Below are 5184 nucleotides of genomic sequence, written 5' to 3' on the forward strand. Positions count from 1 at the left end.
CAGACCTCGCCCTTGAACCTGGGACTGCAGATAGGGCAGAATTTTTCATGGCTTCCCCATGTTGCCAGAACAAGGAGTCCATGTACCTGTCACTCAAGCCAATCAACAGAGAAGTGGATGAGAGATCAACAGTTTCACTTTTTGTTAACCAGCTTGATGAAAGTATTTCAAATTGTATATGAAAACACTACACTGCACCCCATGTTTGCATTAATGTATACAGCTATCATTTAATTAAAAAAAAACAGTTTCACTTTTATTTACAAAAAAGCCAACGATTCCAGAGAACAGTGAGGATATCCACTAAAAAAGCTGTTCTACCCTCTTGTTTCTTTTTGTTATTTTTATACCTTCCCAGTAAAAGCACACATAAGCAGTGTTATTACTCAGCACAGAATACATTTAACAGATCCTCCCCTTATAGGTTACAAAGTCAAAATGTCTCTTGCTTTCAAGGTGGCTATATCTTCAAAGTATTTTTAGTGAGACTGAATTTACAGCCAGTTTACACTTCACTGGGTGCACAGAGTGCCCTGGGTCCTTGACTGGTACCATGGAGTCCAGTCCCCCAACTTATCTATGACAGTAGCCTTGGAAATGAATAAATCTCCAGATGTTGGCAGGTAGGCTCATCAGGCCTGACCAGCAGCACCCTGTGTGAAATGGCCATTAAGGTTAATTGTGATTGCTAACACCCCTGCACCAGAATTTCACTTCCCTGCACCCTTCACCATAGATGCCATGAAAAATTCTGTCCTACCTGCAAACCCTTCTGCCCAGGCCTCAGACCCCAGCCTGGACTGTCTACTTGCTAGGGCCCCAGTTGGAGTGAGGGGCACTCAGAAGCTATCCTATGCTCCCCAGAACCTGGAGGCCATCCTATACCTTACAAGATGCTGGGAACCTGGCTATAGCTGCCCCTACCCCTGGCAACCTATAGTCTTGGTTGGAATTCCACAGTCATCCCACCCCCACCCAGTGGGAGCAGAGCAAAGATGTGTCTGCCCTGTCCGGGCATGGGACCTTACATGTGGCTACAGACTAGATGGGCCAGATCCTGTCTTCCAGGGCTAGGGAACTTTCTCCACTGTGGCTGAGACGAACTCACTTCACACACACTTCCACCTTTTCTGATTCTTGGAAATTTGTTTGGAAATTGACTCCTTCTTTGGAGCCACCACAGCACCATGAAGTCTTATGACAACATAAAATAGGAGAAAAAACAGTTTTTTATATCAGAAAATAAAGATGTCATTAATTCCAAGGTGTGAGGGGATCAGAGAACTGGTCGGTATCACATGCTCACGCCAGGGCCCACAGTGGGGTGCAAGCAATTTGACATCTGGTTTGGGGGCAAATGTGAGGTTTCAGCAAAGAGGCTCTCCAAACTGACTAGCTGGTTCAGAATTAGCCAGGCCCTGTCATCTCCTAACCAGACGATTGTGACAGCCACCCCCATGTCCTGGGCACCTGCCTGTGCCTCTCTTAGCTCCCCACCCCCAACACTGAGACCCAAATCCTTTTTCGGAGAAGGAAATCTGACCAGTCATGACTCCCTGTGGTTGTTGGCAGGATGAATCCAAATCCCTCAGCAAGGAGTCATGGCCCCTGTCATTTCTTCCCCTTTCTTAGTACATGTTCTTGAGCAAAGCCATACTTAGTTCTGTCACCACAAAGCTGCTCTGGCCCCCACACCACCCTTGCTTGCAGCAGCTACTCTGCAGTGCCTCTTACCCTCACATCTTTGTGCCCTCTTCCCTAGGGGCTCAGCCTTCTCCAGGAAGTGTCCCAGATCACCCTGTTGGAGTGTGATGACTCCGTCTTGGGAGCTCCCTGCAGCATCATGATCTCTTCAGGAATTTGCTCCCCCGTGCGAGCTGCTGTGTGCTCACCTGCCTCCAACCACGTTCAGCCCTTTCCAATGCCCTCTTTTGTCCTCACTCAAGGATTATCATTAGTCCTGCTTTACAGATAAGGAAACCGAGGCCCAGAGAGGGAAACTGTGTCATGGCAGATGAATCCTGAGCAAGGGGCTGACAGGGCAGAGGAATGGTCTGTCCTGCAGGGCAGGACTCCCTCCCCTCCACCCCTAACAGAGCTTGCCTGCCTCCAGACCAACCACTGAATCCTCTTATGAGGGCCTCCTGTGCCTGACCACAGGGATGACCCCTGCCAGAGCCATGCTGAGCAATGGGGCTATAGATAGCTAGCAGCCATTGTTCCTGCGGGATGGAAGAACAGGCCACAGAAGAGCCATTAGGCTTGTCTTCAGTGATCACCTACCTCTCAGGTCTCAGAGGCCTGAGGAGAGGTGTGTCGCTGAGGAAGAAGGGACTTACTAGCACCTTGATCATGGGAGGGAATAGGTCCAGTAGGGTGGCCACATGGCAAAGCAGTGTCCGGCAGCCTGGCAGCCCCAAGGTGAAGCCTGGCAGAGCTCACACCCACACCCTGCAGGGAGTGGGGCCATTCCCCATGCTGGGTGTGGGAGATTGGAAACAGATCCCAGTGGGAAAGAGGCCCACATCCCCAGTCAATGGAGGGGAATAGAAACTGCTCATATATCAACAACAGGCTCACACAAGGCGCCTTTCCCTTCCCAGTGTGCCGAGACTGCCCCTCTGTGTGGGTGGTGGATATGGTGAGTCATGTCACCCCAGCCTCTGAGGCCTCACTGGGGAAGAGGCTGGAGCAGCCTCACAGGGTGGTTGTAGGAATCGAATGAGCCACCATCCCAGAAGGCATTTTAAAAAGCCGTGAAGGGCTCTCAGTATGTAAATAATTGAAATAATTAAGGAACAACAGTCTGCTGAGTGCAGGAAAGTGGGCTGGCATCCCCCACCTATATAGAGACCCCAGAAAAGGCCTTACTTCCAGCCCACCCCCTTAGCCCCTCCCCAGGCACAGGGCTGCCTTCTGGATCCTCTGCCCCATATGTGAGTTCCCCTCACCGCTGAGGATAAACCTTCCCCCCAGACAGTCCTTCTCTGAGTACCTCACAATCTCGTGGCCCTTGATTCCCCCTGCTTTGGATCCAGTGGGGCAAGAGAAGGCAGTCAGGGAGAGAAGAGGCCCCCACATGGTCCTCCATCCAGTCAATGCCCCCACCTGTCTAGCTGGGCCCTCCCTTCCTACACATGTCTCTGGGTTGTTGATGTGAAGGGGGTCTTTCTTTCCACAACCAAAGGCCCCCAGTGTGGGCTCAGAGTCAGCAGACACTGGGTGGGAATGAAATCCATCCTAGTCCATTATGGTCATCTCCTCCTTAGAGCACAGCACAGCAAAGGCCTACTGAGCCAGTCAGGGCCTACGGGGTGGGAGCAGTCCAGAAAACAGCCTTACCGCCTGGCCATCCTGCCCCAGCCTGGCAGGAGGCTGTCAGACCCCAGGATAAGAAGTCTAGGAAGGCTGCACCAGGATAGCCCAGTCGCATCAGAGGCTGGAAGAGCTATGAGAGGGCCCAGGGAAAAAGTGGTGAGAGGGGAGATGCCCACTCTGCTCTCGGCCCCACTTCCTTCTGGCACCTCGAACAGCCTCTCTCATCCACCCTGAAGTTTCCCCAAGATGAGCACATACACTAGAGGGACCCTGCCTGGAACCAAGGCCTCTGAGAGCTTCAGACACGTTTGGGGAGTAACTTTTACATGCTGGGCACCATCTGGGCTCTGAGAATGCAGTAGTCATGCTGATCAGTATCCATCCTCTTCCCAGACCTGTGTCCCCTGCTTGAGAGCAGCAGGTGAAAGGAAGAGAGAGCAACTCAGGGGCTTCTATTCCTGTGCCCTCCACACTGTGACACCAAGGTTTGGGCAGGGGCCTGTGTCCCAGGAAGACTCCAGCTCCCACAGCACAGCCCCTCTGTACATTCCAGTTGTCACAAGGCTCTGATGACACTCTTCCCTCTCCTCGTTCTTCTAGCCCAAAAAGTAAGAAGGGCCTTGTGGTAAGGTGCAATAATGATCACAGCATGTTGGCTCTTTTCCATCCAGAGATGGAGTTTAATTCTCTAGACCACATCAAAGCAAGTGACAAGGATAGCCCAGACCCTGTAATAGTTTCTTTCTAACACCTTCTTACTGAGACACCAGTTTCCTGTGATGTGTGATCTCCCCCACTACAAATGAGCCTGCCTTGTTCAACTACAAGTGTGTGCCCGGGGACTTAGACTTGAGGAACTGACAGACCCTATCTCCCACCTGGTTCCTGCCTCATCTATTCTCCCTGTAGCCTCCAGAATGAACTCATAGCCCATGTCAGTCCCATGCTTGAAACTCTTCAGTGGCACCGAGGTGTAATAGGTAAAGATTCTATTTGGCTGACAGAACAGTGGCTCTGGTTTCAGTGGAGATGTAGGAGCTCAGGGCTGGCACTGGAACTCCCAAGGATTGGGTGCTTCTGTCCTGTTGTTCTGCTGTTCTATTTCTAAGGTCACCCGATAGTTCAAGTTGACTGCGCCAGCTTCTGCTTTCACATTGACATTCCAGCCAGCAGAAAGGAGAAAGGGCAAAAGAGGACATGCCCTCTTTCCATTAAGGACATTTCCAGAAAGCTACACTGTCACTTCCACTGAACCCTGAAGGCCAGGACACATGACCTAAAGACCTAAAAACAAGGAAGGCGTCTGTTATCCTGGGCAGCCATGTTCTCAGCTGAAATCCCACAGTCTCCACCACAGCAAGCAAGCTTGTCAAATCTGATTCAAGATCACAAAGAAGCAGAATTCTTAGAATACTTGAAATAGAAGAATAGAAGCATTTTTAACTCTAACAAACATCATAGTGAATAGTGATGCTCATGGAGCATTCTGCAGATAGAGGAGCGACGCCAGCAGACCCAAGAGATCAGGCTGTTGTTCCATGTTCTCAGTGTGCTGGCCTGTCACAGGACAAGAAAGAAAGGTAAGAGAAAAGAATAAAACAGCGTACTATGCAGAAAATATGACTTCCTCTCAGGAAGATCTCAGAGAATTATCTGACAGACTTTAGAACTAATAAGCACAATCATAACCAATACAAAGTCATACAAAAGATCAGTGCTTTTCTACTCATCAGAAAAATCAATGAGAAATTGTAGAAAAAAATTGGCTATTCACAATAGCAACGGAAGCTGTAAGATACCAATAAAAAGGGTTGGTGCCTGTGGCTCAAGCGGCTAAGGCGCTAGCCACATACACCTGAGCTGGCA

At 50.1% G+C, this 5184-nt stretch overlaps 1 pseudogene; it reads right to left on the minus strand.

The window, feature by feature from the left end:
• Positions 1-2206: 2206 nt before the first annotated feature.
• LOC105887954 overlaps positions 2207-5184 on the minus strand; it is an 18790-nt pseudogene continuing 15812 nt past the window's right edge.

This window comes from Otolemur garnettii, unplaced genomic scaffold (genome assembly GCF_000181295.1).
Source record: "Otolemur garnettii isolate 467f Iridium unplaced genomic scaffold, OtoGar3 scaffold00148, whole genome shotgun sequence".
Lineage (NCBI taxonomy): Eukaryota > Metazoa > Chordata > Mammalia > Primates > Galagidae > Otolemur > Otolemur garnettii.